We start from the raw sequence: 15,055 nt of genomic DNA, 5'->3' as shown, positions 1-15,055 counted from the left end.
CTTTGTTGGCAAAGTAATGTCTCTGCTTTTTAACATGCTATCTAGGTTGATCATAACTTTCCTTCCAAGGAGTAAGCCTCTTTTAATTTCATGGCTTCAATCACTATCTGCAGTGATTTTGGAGCCCCAAAAATTAAAGTCAGCCACTGTTTCCACTGTTTCCCCATCTATTTCCCAAGAAGTGATGGGATCAGATGCCCTGATCTTAGTTTTCTGAATGTTGAGCTTTAAGCCAACTTTTTCACTCTTTTCTTTCCCTTTCATCAAGAGGCTCTTTAGTTCTTCACATTCTGCCAATAAGGGTAGTGCCATCTGCATATCTGAGGTTATTGATATTTCTCCTGGCAATCTTGATTCCAGCTTGTGCTTCATCCAGCTCAGCATTTCTCATGATGTACTCTGCGTATAAGTTAAATATACAGGGTGACAATATACAGCCTTGATGTACTCCTTTTCCTATTTGGAATTAGTCTGTCATTCCATGTCCAGTTCTAACTGTTGCTTCCTGACCTGCATATAGGTTTCTCAAGAGGCAGGTCAGGTGGTCTGGTATTCCCATCTCTTTCAGAATTTTCCACAGTTTATTGTGATCAACACAGTCAAATGCTTTGGCATAGTCAATAAAGCAGAAATAGAGTTTGTTTTTTCTGGAACTCTCTTGCTTCTTCAATGATCCATTGGATTTTGGCAATTTGATCTCTGGTTCCTCTACCTTTTCTAAAACCAGTTTGAACATCTGGAAGTTCATGGTTCACATATTTCTGAAGTCTGGCTTGGAGAATTTTGAGCATTACTTTACTAGCATGTGAGATGAGTGCAATTGTGCGGTAGTTTGAGCAGTCTTTGGCATCCTTTTCCAGTCTTTTGTCCACTGCTGAGTTTTCCAAATTTGCTGGCTTATTGAGTGCAACACTTTCACAGCATCATCTTTTAGCATTTGAAATAACTCAGCTGGAATTCCATCACCTCCACTAGCTTTGTTTTTAGTGATGCTTCCTAAGGTCCACTTGACTTCACATTCCAGGATGTCTGGCTCTAGGTGAGTGATCACACCTTCATTATTAACTGGATCATGAAGATCTTTTTTGTACAGTTCTTCTGTTATTAACAAAATGGAGGGGGAAAATAGCTAAATTTACCAAGAATAAGGGAGAAGTCTCAAATAACTAATAGTATAAATGGCATTAGGGATATGACCCTTGATGCTACACAGAAACGAAGAATCATAAGAAGCTACTATGAACAATATACAACTCCTCCCCCCGAAAAAAATCAAATGACTTAGAAGAAATTGTTAAATTCCTAGAGCATAACAATCTACAAACCCTGAATGATGAAAAAATAGAAAATCTGAATAGACCAATTACTAGTAAGAAGATCTAATCAGTTATCCAAAGCTTGCCCAAAAGATAAGTTCAGGACCATATGGCTTCATTGGTGAACTCTAATATTTAAAGAATTAATACTTTTTAGACTTTTCCAAAAAAAAAAAGAAAAGAAAAATAGAAGCATAGGTAGTACCTCCAAACTCATTTTATGAGCCCAGCATTACCTTGGCTCAATACCAGACAAAACACAACAAGGAATGAAAATTAAGGGTCAATATTCCTGATGAACATGAATGCAAAAATCTCTAACAAAATATATATATATATAAACAAATTCAAAACTGTATTATAAAGATCATACACTATGATCTAGTGTTATTTATTCCAAGCATGCAAGGACAGTTTAAAATGTGCAAGTCAATTAATGTGATATACCACATTAACAAACATAAGAAAAAGTAATATAATCATCTCAATAAATATAGAAAACAAATGACAAAATTTAAAAAAAAATCATGATAAAATTATCATCAAACCAGTTAGAGAGGGAACCTATCTCAGTAAAAATAAAAGACATATCATATATGTCCTTATATCACTTATATCACATTAACTCAGCTTATATCACATTAAACAGTGAAATCGGTAAAATATTTCCTTCGAAGATGAGGAACAGACAAGAACTCCAGCCCTTGTAAATTGCATTTAACGTTTTCTTGAAAGTCCTAGCCAGAAGAAATAGGAAAGAAAAGAAATAAAAGGCGTTCAGGTGGAAAAAGAAGTGAAATAGTCTCTGCAGGTAGCATCATATAGTTTATAGAAAATATTAAATTTTTCACTATCAGTTCAGTTCAGTTCAGTCTCTCAGTCGTGTGCGACTCTTTGTGACCCATGCATGAATCACAGCACTCCAGGCCTCCCTGTCCATCACCAACTCCTGGAGATTACTCAAACTCATGTCTGTCAAGTCGGTGATGCCATCCAGCCATCTCATCCTCTGTCATCCCCTTCTCCTCTTGCCCCAATCCCACCCAGCATCAGGGTCTTTTCCAATGAGTCAAATCTTCGCATGAGGTGGCAAAAGTGTAACAAAACCAATAAATAAATTCAGTAAATTTCAGGTATAAAATAAATACAAAAAAAAATAAATAAATACAAAAGCAGTTGCATTTCTATACACTTAACAATTATTTATTGGAAAGAGAAATTAAGCAAAAAAAACTCATAAAAATAATTAAAATAAACAACCAAGAGGTGAACGAACTATCCCCTAAATTGTATTGATGCGGTACAGAAACATTGTACTGCTGAAAGAAACTGAAGAAGACACAAATAAATGGAAAGGTATTTCATTGTTATGCATCAGAATAATTATTATTGCTAGAATATCTGTATCACTCAAAACAAGCTACATATTCAATATTTTACAAGAAAAAAAAAAAAACCTCTAGAGACATGGAATCAAAAAAAGATGCTTAATAGGCAAGTAATCTTGAGTAAGCAAAACAAACCTGGAGGCATCACATTTCCTGATTTCAAACTAGTAATCAAAAGACATAGTAATCAAAAAAGTATGGTATTGGAACAAAGCAGACACATAGATCAATGGAAAAAAATAAGCCACCTTATACATGGTTGATAAATGTACAATTATGGATCCAATAATATACAATGGGAAAGATAGTCTTTTATTTTTATTTTTTCATTTATTTTTATTAGTTGAAGGCTAATTACTTTACAATATTGTAGTGGTTTTTGCCATACATTGACATGAATCAGCTCTGGATTTACATGTGTCCCCCATCCTGATCCCCCCTCCCACTTCCCTCCCCATCCCATTCCTCTGGGTCTTCACAGTGCACCAGCCCTGAGCACTTGTCTCATGTATCCAACCTGGGCTGGCGATCTGTTTCACACTTGATAATATACATGTTTCAATGCTATTCTCTCAGATCATCCCACCCTCGCCTCCTCCCACAGAGTCCAAAAGTCTGTTCTATACATCTGTGTCTCTTTTTCTGTCCTGCATATAGGGTTATCCTTACCATCTTTTAAAATTCCATATATATGTGTTAGTATACTGTATTGGTGTTTCTTTCTGGCTTACTTCACTCCCTATAATGGGCTCCAGTTTCAGCCATCTCATTAGAACTGATTCAAATGTGTTCTGTAATAAATGGTGCTGGGACTACTAGATAGCTGCAGGCAAAATAATGAAACTGTGTTGCATTGCTCAGTCATGCAACACCATGGGCTGTAACCTGACAGGCTCCTCCATCCATGGAATTCTCCAGGCAACAATAATGGAGGGGGCTGTCATTTCTTTCTCCAGGGGAACTTCCCTACCTGGGGATCCAATGGAGGATCTCTTATGTCTCCGAAATTGGCAAGCAGGTTCTTTACCACTAGTGCCAAATGTACTCCTTATTCCATACACAAAAGTCAACTTAAAATGAGTTAAAGACTTGAACATAAGAATGGAAACCATAATACTTCTAAACAAAATACAGGAGGTAAACTTGACATCAGTCTTGTAAATTAGTTTTTGGTTTGACACTGAAATAAACACACAAAATCAAAAATGATTAAGAATAAACAATAATAAGTAAAATAATTATTTTAATTAATGTATTTTTTTTTTCCAGGAGATGGTGAGTTTTATTTTGTCTTGTCTGGATAGAGGTTTGATTTGCTCTCGAATGTTCCAGGGTGGAGAGAGACTAGGAGAAAGCACAGAATGCAGAGGTCTATTCAGTGTAATCTCGCTCATTTTCATCTTCACCATCAATGGCGAGGGCAGCATATTTGCTTGCAGAACTGAACCTCGAGGCTGGATTTTCTTCAGCTTTCTTTGGCTCAGGTGCAGATCTGGAGTTGTGATCCTTTTTGCCATCTTTCCTGTCTGACTCCTTCCAGTGGTCTTTGTTCCCTCCATCTCCAGGACCACAGCTGGAGTTCCCATTTTGGCCTTTTGGGGCACTTACCCCATCTATTTTATTTTCATCTTTCCTTGCTGATCCCTCCTCAGATGGTTGAGCTGGAACTACTTTCCCTCCACCACTTGTAGGGGACTGCTGCTCTGTGTCTGAGCTCTGAGATCGAGCAGGAGGGTTAGAACTTCGCTTCACCCAAGCATTCTCCTTTGGTGGAGGGGCTGGCATTACCTTTAGAGGCTGTTCAGGTTTGGGAGGCTTAGAAGTTGGAGACTGACAGTCTTCCTCTTTATTGGGGGTTTCATTTTCTAGAGACTTCTCACTCTCACTTCTTCGTGCATTTCTGCCAGATGTGGCTGAGGTCCCAGTTTGTTATGACTCACTTCCTGTCCTCGATCGTTCCCGTTCCTGAGTTTCTTCACTTCGCCAGCTTGGGTGTCCCTCCCGAGGCCGTTGCTCTAGTTTTGGCTCATCCAGCTGATGCTGCAGTTTCTCTTGTACCTTCTGTAGCTGCTGTTCTACTTCTCGTTCTCTAGCAGCTGTGTCTACAGGCTTTGCCCCTCCAAAGACAGAGGCTGCCCGACTGGACTGGGAGGTGCTAGCAGAGGAATCATCTTCCTTAGGAGTACTCCGAGGCTTTAGGTTCAGTTTGGGTCTTTGGGGGGGACCTCTATCATCCCGCCTATAATCATCCCGAGAGTAATCATCTCTGGAGCTCCAGGGCCGGTCGAGAGTAATCATCTCTGGAGCTCCAGGACCGGTCATCTCGTCTGTCGTATCTGTCTTCCCAGTGGTCCCCGCCTCCTCTGTAGTCATCATCCCTACGGTACCCGCTACTGAACGCTCTTCTGCCACTGCCTATCCTGGAATCGTAGCCTCTGTCATAGTCTCTGCCACCTCGGTCATCATAGTGATCTCGGCCCGTATCAATCCATGTCCCGGCATGGGCCATCACGGTAACTGTCCCAATACCCATCACGATATCGGTCTGAATCATAACGATCTTGATACTTGTCTCCAAAGCTATCATCACCCCTTCTAGGAGGGTAGTCATCAAAGCTGTCTGCAGCAGGACGGGCCCTCCAGTTGGTATCTGTTTTGTCAGAATCACAATTTCTATCTCGGCCAAAAGAATGATCATCCCTGTCTTTATCCTGTGCTTGATCAGCAACGTCCACTCGAATTCTCCTGTTACCTAGAGACTCTTCGTTGAGGCTCAGGGCACTGAGCAAGGAATCCAGGTCCTCAAACTCAGCATAACCAAAACCTTTTAACCTCTCAGGATTACTGGGTTCACGTGGTAAACGCACTGCACTGATATTTAATCCTCTAAAGAATTCCTTAATGGAGTCTTCTGTCACGTCATAGGGCAGGTTCCCTAGAAAAGTAGTGTAGGGTGGAGATTTGGGAAGATGGCTCCGGTCGATATTGGGTTCCTGAGCAGCCCGTGGAGCAGTGGGCAGGATGGAACGGTCAATTGGAGGAGCCCGATACACATCATATTACTATGCCAGGTGGTTGAAACATCCCCTTCCAGATCGTCTGTTTCATCAGCCCAGCTGACTGGTTTGGGGACATAGGTGCTGCCTCCACCAGTCCCTCCATCCTCAGCCAGAAAGTCTGTTAGGGAGATAGTCTTCCCCTTCTTATTCTTCTTTTTCACTGAGGCCGCCATGTTGGGAGAGGGAGAGAGAACACAAAGGGTATTTTAATTAATGTATTAATTTAAGAATTTAACAGGATGAGTGATAACATAAAATAATTAAATAGAAAGTTTGTTTCACTTTCATTAGATGTCTAATTTGAGTGGAAGACGGTGCAGACTTAGAGTAACAATGAATCATAATATTAAAATAATTTTACCTTTCTAATATTGATCAACTTGAAGCAAGTTCAAAGAACTAAAGTTTGGCCATCGCTGAAGTGGTTTCATCAATCACAGGGGAAAATACAGAACTAGAAATTTAATTAATCATATGTTTGCATAATACAATAGCATGAGGGTAAACGCTTAAGAGATTTACTCCCAAATGTCACTCTGAAAAATTAAATGTGATTTGCGTATGTTGTTCAGTTACCAGGAGCAAGCACCAAAAGACTGATCACAGGTAGGTTTCTAAGTAACCAAATATAAGAGTGGAAAATAAAATACTTTATGTTTGAAAAAATAAGGCATAAATTATTTAAAAACTTGTAGATAGATTTTTTTTGCTATTTTCTTTAGTCATAGTCTGAAATCTCTTTGCAAAAAAATGATGTTTCTTTTAAAGTAAGAGAAAATCATTCATTTTTATTAGATAAGTAAAAGTTATATTAATTTAGTTAATAATCAAAATTAAGAAGATAATCATATTTTTATTTCATAGTTCATATTTTAACCACTATGAAATGGTATATGTATACTTAAGACTTTTTTCAATATTTCACCAGTCACCACTGATATATCCCAATACAAATACAAATTTATATAAATTCAGCCTGGTATAAACCACATAATATATTTACTTGTTTAAAGCAAAATGAAGCTATCATTCATATTCCAGTTTTCATATATTAACAGGGAAACAAAAATACATACACACACATGTACACATAAATAGAAGGCAATATATCAAAGATATGTTTATTGCTCCTTTTTCCTTCTCTATTTTTAATGGATGTGTGTTCATGCTAAGTTGCTTCAAGTTGGGTCCAACTCTTTGTGACCCTGTGGACTATAGCCCGCCAGGCTCCTCTGTCCATGGGATTCTCAAGCAAGAACACTGGAGTGGTTCCAGTGGTCATTCCCTCCTATAGGGGATGTTTGCAACCCAGGTATGGAACCCCTGTCTCAGGCACCGCTTACCTTAGCAGCCACCTGGAATAAATGAGGCTAAAATCTAAAAAGCTGTGTTGATTCCACTTGTTAGAATTTGTTTGGCTGATCAAGAGACATATCTTTTGACCCCTCACCACTCCTGCATGCAAGTAACAATAATGTGGAATATATCTAGATAAAAACTTATGAACTACCTAATGTCTCAAAAATATGAACACTAATTTAGACTGAGAATAGTAATATCATATTGTTCATTTTAAATTCCAAGATACGCTCATTGTGTGAGTTTAATACACAATCTTAAGCAAATTATGATTCCTTTTTAAGTTTTATTTTTCATTGGAAGATAATTGCTTTACAAAGTTGTGTTGGTTTCTGGTATATGATTCTTAAATAGCTCAAGAAGTATAACCACTTTTATGCTCAATTGGATATTTATTTTATACATACAAGGTTGTATACTCCAGTTTTGTCTGTTTAATTTGGGTGTTGCTTTCATATCATATTAACCTGTAGTGATCTCTAATCTCATAATTGATTGCTGAGATAAAGCAGTGAAGTTCCACACAATTTCAATACCTCACAGATGACATCCAAATTGAGGATCAAGCTGTCAAAATCCTATCCTAGACACTTCAACTTTTGTCAACAACATAAAATGAGACATCTCTAAGCTACATTATGAGGATAAAGGATATAAAAAATATAATACACTGTAATAAATATTTTCTTATTTACAGATTATATTTTTCCAAATGTCAAGAAGAGTTAAACCTTTGATCTCAGTCTTTTTTTTTTTTTTTCTTCTTATGATTTCTGGAGCATTTTAGAAGAATAAAGAAGAATGGATGGAGAAAATTGCTCTTCCTTGAATGAATTCATTCTCTTAGGAATTAATAACGACCCTAGAATCAAAGTGATGTTTACCATGTTTCTGGTTGTTTATCTCATTATTCTTGCTGCAAATATTGGGATGATCATTTTAATAAAAGTGGACTCCCAGCTTCACATGTCAATGTACTTTTTCCTTGGTCACCTCTCCTTCAGTGACCTCTGCTAATCCACAACAACTGGACCCAAGATGTTGATAGACCTCCTTGCCAAGAGCAAATCAATCCCCTCTTATGGCTGTGCTCTGCAGTCATTGATCTTCTGAACCTTTGCAGATTGTGTCTCCTGCTGGCAGTGATGGCCTATGACTGGTACAAGGCCATCAGCAGCCCCTTGCTCTATGCAGTCAGCATGTCCAGCAGGGTGTGCTCCCTGCTCATGGTTGAGATTTACATGATCAGCATTGTGGATGCTTTAATTAATGCAATATTAATATTCTGCCTGTGTTTCTGTGAGTCAAAAGAGATTAATCATTTATTCTGTGATGTTCCTCCTCTACTTTTGCTATTTTGCTCACATGTACAGGTCAATGAGTTAGTGATATTTATCATTTTGGGCTTAATTGAACTGATTACGCTTTCAGGTCTTTTTGTGTCTTACTGTTACACCATTCTAGCAGCGATAAAGATCCACTCTGCTGAAGGGAGGTTCAAGGCTTTCTCCACCTGTACCTCCTACCTAACTGCTGTGGCAATTTTCCAGGGAACTCTGCTCTTCATGTATTTCTGGTCAAGTTCATCTTACTCTCTAGATGAAGCAAAATGACCTCCTTGTTTTATACCCTTGTGATTCCCATGTTAAACACCCTGATTTATAGCTTAAGAAACAAGCATGTGAAAGAGGCTCTGAAGAAGCCTAAAAATGGAAAGTGGTTCCATTGTAAAGCTGTAGGTATATGTTTTTCTCCTACTCTTACACTACGATTTAAGTCAAAATTGTTTTGATTCCTCTGGTTTGATCAATAAGTATATTCAAGTCATTCCAAAATGTGTTGTTTCCTATATACTCCATACTTCCATTTTATGTCTTGAACTTATATTTAAGGCTCCCTATTTGTGGAAAAGTTCTGAACTGTAAGTTTGCCAAGTTCTTGCTTCCTCTGAATTTAATGGTAAATCTAGCAGTTTTTACACAAATTAATCTTTTCTAATGGAAGTGATAGGTATTAACTAGATAATTATTCACATTATTTATAATTAACTATATTTGCACAATAATGTAAAGACTGGACAACATAAACCCAAAGCACATTGTTCAAATATAGTGAAGAAAGTTAAAAATTGCTCCCTGAAAACGAACACAACTAGTTTGGTATCTAAGAGATAAGTAGGAAGTAACTGAGAGATGCAAGTCAGCAGAGAAAGCATTTTGTGAAGATGGTTGGACAGTTAGAGTCACTGTGAGGTGGACAAGACCGTGTCATTTAAGGAAACTCAGTGTGTCCAGGTTGGAGGGCTGCAATTTACAACCCAGTCACCTCCTCCAGGAATTGTATGTCTCTCCTGCAAGCTCTGAGCTTGATTCACACACCAGCCTTTGCTTCAGATCATTGTTGTATCTGTTTTCTAAATTATTTCCTTCAATGTGGGGTTATGAACATTCTGATTTTAAAGACTGTTACCCAGGAGATATATAGCAAGTGGGTAAATGAAAGAATGAGAAAGAGAGAAAAGGAGAAAGAAAGAAGTTAATTTTATTGAAAATTTATTCATAATAAAGCAAAAAAAAAATACTGATAGCTTTAAATGCATGTGCCTTAAACACATGTTTTGTACCTTATATCTGCTTCCCAGATGGTATAGTGGTGAAGAATATACCTGCCAATGCAGGAGATGCAGGAAGTGCAGGTTTGATCCCTGAGTCAAGAAGATCCCCTCGAGAAGGGAAAGGGAACTCACTCTAGTATTCCTACCTGGATAATTCCATGGACAAAGGAACTGGCAGGCTATAGCCTAGGGGGTCACAAAGATTCAGACACGACTGAGCACAAACTCACACACACATACATACATCTTATATCTAAGTACATAAACGGGTTGTGAATACTAAAAGTAATGGTAAGTTAAAGACATACAGATGATTTTTTTTTTAAAGAACTCTCCTCTGGCTAGAAGATATTTGAAAACTTCACATAGCTCTACTCTAGTTTGCTGCTGATTGAATCGCTGAAAGTGGCCCATTTAGTAGACAGAGACATAAGCATTCATTTGAAGGACCCTATAAGAATCAAGTGCATTCTTGAGTGTTTGCTACAATAAAACAAGCCAAAAATAATTTGGTACCTAAGTGTATCCAAGTGCCTTTGTAAGACACCTTTGAGTGAAAACATTTTAGATTAAAGCCAAAGTAGGAGAATAGGTAGTAGACTCCAGGCTTTTCTAGGATTCTGAGACAGGTAGGGGGATGTGTTGATGTATAGAAAAATGAGGGGGGTATTTCTTGTATTTATAACATTTTCTCAATCATTTTTAATGTTATTACCTTTTGAAATATTTATCTGCTGCTGCTGCTAAGTCTCTTCAGTCATGTCTGACTCTGCGCGACCCCATAGATGGCAGCCCACCAGGCTCCTCTGTCCCTGGGATTCTCCAGGCAAGAATTCTGGAGTGGGTTGCCATTTCCTTCAATGCATGAAAGTGAAAAGTGAAAGTGAAGTCTTTCAGTTGTGTCTGACTCTTCGTGACCCCATGGACTGTAGCCTACCAGGCTCCTCTGTCCATGGGATTTTCCAGGCAAGAATACTGGAGTGGGTTGCCATTTCCTTCTCTTGGAATATTTCTCTACCTTCTAGATACTATATTGAACAGCAGCATGGCAGAAGTGAGATTGATTCAGAATGAAGCCTGACACAAACATGGGTGTCAATCTCAGAAGTATAAATATTATACAGTTAGCACATTACTCTCTTAAAAAAGAAAAAAAAAACATGAAATGCTAATGTGTCTAAAATCAAATTTCATCCGCATTTAGCCCTTATGAGCAAATCTAAGGCTAATGAGTGAACTGAAGAAAATAAAATGTTGCATGTTAAATGAAGAATTTTAATCTCAATAAAAGGTGTCTTAAATTGATTGACTTGTACAATGTGTGAGATCTCTGACCTTAAATAGAATGTGGAGGATAAATAGTCACTTAATGTGAACACCCCACAGAATTTATGATTCAAATAGGGGCTTGAGCTAAGGACTTGTAAGAGATTTCTGGTTTGATTTTCCATAGAAAGGGAAAGTTAGCATCAAGATACTTTGTCTTGCATGATTTAATTCCAATTCTAACCATTTTCTTCACTTTCTATATATTTAATTCATATGCCTTTCATAGTATACTCACTACCAATTGGTGGCAAATATGATTGTTCATCAACATTAACATAGATAAATAAATGATGCATATGCACAAAAAATTAAGATATTTCAATGACAATGAATGTACTGAAACTGCATGCAACAGCATGGATGGATTGCATGTAACTGAACAAAATACTGCATGCTATAGACATCCAGTTATGTCTGGTTCAAAAAAAAAATACAAAACTGATCTGTTGCAGTAAAAGTCAAGAAAGTATCTATTCTTTGGGGGTAAGAGATTAGCCATTTAGGAGGGAGTTTATAAAAGGCTTTGTTAATTGTGGAAATTGTTACTTCTTGGTCTGTACGTACCTAGGTCAACAGGTAACCTTTTGGAAAAATATTTATCTATATAGTTATTATTTAAGTGTTCTCTATATAGCATGAGTTTGAGCAAGCTCCTGAAATTGGTGATGGACAGGGAAGCCTGGCATACTGCAGTCCATGGGGTTGCAAAGAGTTGGACACGACTGACTGAACTGATTCGTTCATTGCACATCTAAAACACTTTCCAAAAGTAAAGTCGTTTACCATTACCAGAAACTTCAGAATTATTATTATAAATTTGTATCCCTAGAAACTCTTGATATACATAACAGTGCAGTATATTTTTGTGAAATAAATAATACAATCTTCATAGATTATTTAGTAATGCAAAAATGTCTTATTTAGCCCCCTTTTAAACCCATGTGTACTTCTAATATTTTTCCCAGCAACAAAGAGACTTAATGAATCTTGTACTCCTTGGTACCCCTCTTGGTACCCTCCTTGGTACACTGAACTTACACGCATTGGCCCATGACTCAGTGGCACACAATTATTTTCTAAAGGCAAGTGTTTGTATTAATAAATAAGCTGTTCCTATAGAGTATTACAAATAGAGGTATAGTGGCACAGGGGACTCATATTTCTTTCTCAATTGCTTGCCTCTGATGTATTAAATTTTAACTGTGATTTTCTTCTGTAATGTAAGAAAGTCAACTTCAATTAAATGTAAAACCCTTTGTTAAGCTAATTATCCAATTTTTAATAATAATGTAGCCACAACAGCTCATTCCCTCATAATGGCAGAAAGTTATACTAAATGGTCTGCAGAGACGGCTATGTTTAGGAAGCTAAATTTACGTCCTATCTCAACAGAGTGAAATCCTAAGAGATTTTATATCCTAGGAAATAGTGAAGTGCCTGACGGGAAAAGTGATTTTGCAAAGGAATCATAATGAAGTAAGCAAGGACAAACTCCAACCTTCAAATATGTAACTAGATAATGGTAGTAAAGCTCTTGAGTGACGCAAACACCTTCAGTTTAGTATGTAGCAAATTATTATAAGTACTTTGCTTGTGCTTGTCCTCTCCTGTAGTGTATGTAAGTTAAGTATATTTAAATAGACATCATCACTCTAATAATTACAATAAGGCAACAATTAGTACATTATTCAGGCACTCTTTATCACATATCAATAATATTTTATTTTAATGATTTTATTTACAGTGGGTTCTAGGTTTATAGGACCCTAAAATAAACCTAGGTCTCTATCTAGTTCTCAGTGAGGTTTCAGAGGAGAAAATCCCTTGGAGTATTTGTAAACATATACTGGCTTATATTTATCTTCACAAATTACTTTCCATACACAAAAATTTTGCATTTACCTTTTCTGTGATAAAGAAATAAATTAATTGTGATAAACAAAACTCACAGTAAGAAGACTTTATTTTATGTTACATTCAGGAGAAGAATTTAATGAATACATAAGAATATATGCTTGTCAGCATCCTGAAATGCTTCATATATTATCATACTGAATATGAAAAATAAAGAGCATATCCTCTAAGGCTGCTATGCTGCACAACTTCAGGGACAATATTTTAGTTATTTCCTTTGCTTCATGAAATTGTATAGTACAGTATTTATTTAGTAATCTATGTATTAGAACAGGATTACCATTATATCTTTAGCTAAAACCTGCATCAGTCATATAATTATTGTTCATTTTTGTTGAGGGATAATTATGATCTAGTATCCTAGAAACTTTATAATATATAATACAGTATTGTAGCTTTAATCCTAATGCTGTACATAAAATGAAGAACTAATTTTTCCTATAATGCAATTGTGTACAATTTAACCAGCATATTCTCAATCCCCCACTCCCATCTCCTGGTAACCATCATTCTCTCTCTCTTCCTATGGGTAACACACAAAGGCTATTTTAGAAACAAATGGATATTAGCTTTTATTTTTCACAGAAGTATCCCAACACATGTTTTTAATAAAATATTATCTTTGTTCATATGAACTGTATTAGTAGAAAATAACCTTCAAATGCTGTTTATTTTTAATTGTTGTTGAACATCTACCAGCCTTATATCACCAGAGATAAAGAACATTCACCAGTATAACAACAGGAAACTATTTAAAAACACATTCATGGAACAATTACTTATAGACATCTTCTTATGCATTGTAAGAATGTATAATTCTTACCTACAAACAGACCTTGGTGATACTGTGGATTGAGTTCCAGCCTACCACAATAAAGTAAGTATCACAGTAAAGAGAGTCAAAAGAAATGCTTGGTTTCCCAGTGTATATTAAAGTTACATTCACATAATATCACAGTCTATTAAATGTTCAGTTGTATTATGTCTAAAAAATGCAAATACCATAATTTAAAAGTACTTGATCACTAAAAGAAAGAAGAAATGCTAATCATCATCTGAGTTCTCAATGAGCTGTAAAAGTAATGTCAAAAATCACTGATCACAGATCAACAGAACAAATAGATTAATGATGAGACAGTTCAAAAATTGTGAGAATTATTAACATGTGACATGGAGACATGAAGTGAATAAATTCTATTGGAAAACCTGTGCTGACAGACTTGGTTGATACAGATTGACCACAAACCTTCAGCTTGTAAAAAAAAAAAAAAAATACAACTAACAGAAAAAACAACAAAATGAAGCATGATAAAATGAGATCTATCTGTATACAAATAGAATAGGAAATTAAATATAGAGTGAACTATGTGTGATAGATATTATGCCGCTGAAGGAGAGCAGACTATATCACCCCAAAATATGCTGCTTGGTATATTACTACTTTGAATTAAAGCTACTTAAGAAAGAGCAGTGGAAAAAGGACACTCTGATTCTCCTTTGTAACCCTGAAAGCAGGAAATAAATCTCTCATTTGAAAGTTCCCCTCCCTGTACCAGAGGGTAGAAACGGAGTTTATAGGCCAAGAAGTCTGCATGACCAAACCTTGTTACTTCTTTATTGACTGCTTGTTGCTGTTGTTCAGTCTCTCAGTCCTGTCCAATTACTTGCGACCCCATGGACTGAAGCACACCAGGCATCCCTGTCCTTCACCATCTCATGGAGTTTGTTCAAACTCATGTCCATAGAATTGGTGATGTCATCCAACCATCTCATCCTCTGTCACCACCTTCTCCTGCCCTCAGTCTTTCCCAGAATCAGGGTTTTTTTTTTTTTATTTTTTTATAGTGAGTTGGCTCTTCACAATAGGTGGCCAAAGTATTGGAGTTTCAGCTTTGACATAAGTCCTTCCAGTGAATATTCAAGGTTGATTTCCTTTAGGATTGACTGGTTTAATCTCTTTGCTGTCCAAGGGTCACTCAAGAATCTTCTTCAGCACCACATTTCTAAAGCATCAATTTAGTACTCAATCTTTATAGTCCAACTGTCACATCCATACGTGGCTTCTGGAAAAACTAC

The 15,055-nt window shown here is 36.8% G+C and overlaps 2 pseudogenes across 1 annotated transcript; one reads left to right on the top strand and one right to left on the bottom strand.

Moving 5' to 3' along the window:
• Positions 1-3,959: 3,959 nt before the first annotated feature.
• Positions 3,960-5,958, bottom strand: LOC122693355 (annotated as a pseudogene). The gene is made up of 2 exons (XR_006340885.1): positions 5,003-5,958; positions 3,960-4,968 (listed from the first exon to the last, which is right to left on the bottom strand). The product of XR_006340885.1 is annotated as a eukaryotic translation initiation factor 4B-like (transcript).
• Positions 5,959-7,923: 1,965 nt separating this feature from the next.
• Positions 7,924-8,914, top strand: LOC122693176 (annotated as a pseudogene).
• Positions 8,915-15,055: the final 6,141 nt, after the last annotated feature.

This window comes from Cervus elaphus, chromosome 5, assembly GCF_910594005.1.
Source record: "Cervus elaphus chromosome 5, mCerEla1.1, whole genome shotgun sequence".
Classification (NCBI taxonomy): Eukaryota; Metazoa; Chordata; class Mammalia; order Artiodactyla; family Cervidae; genus Cervus; species Cervus elaphus.
Note: the sequence above shows the minus strand (reverse complement) of the source record. Positions and strands in the feature narration are given on the sequence as shown.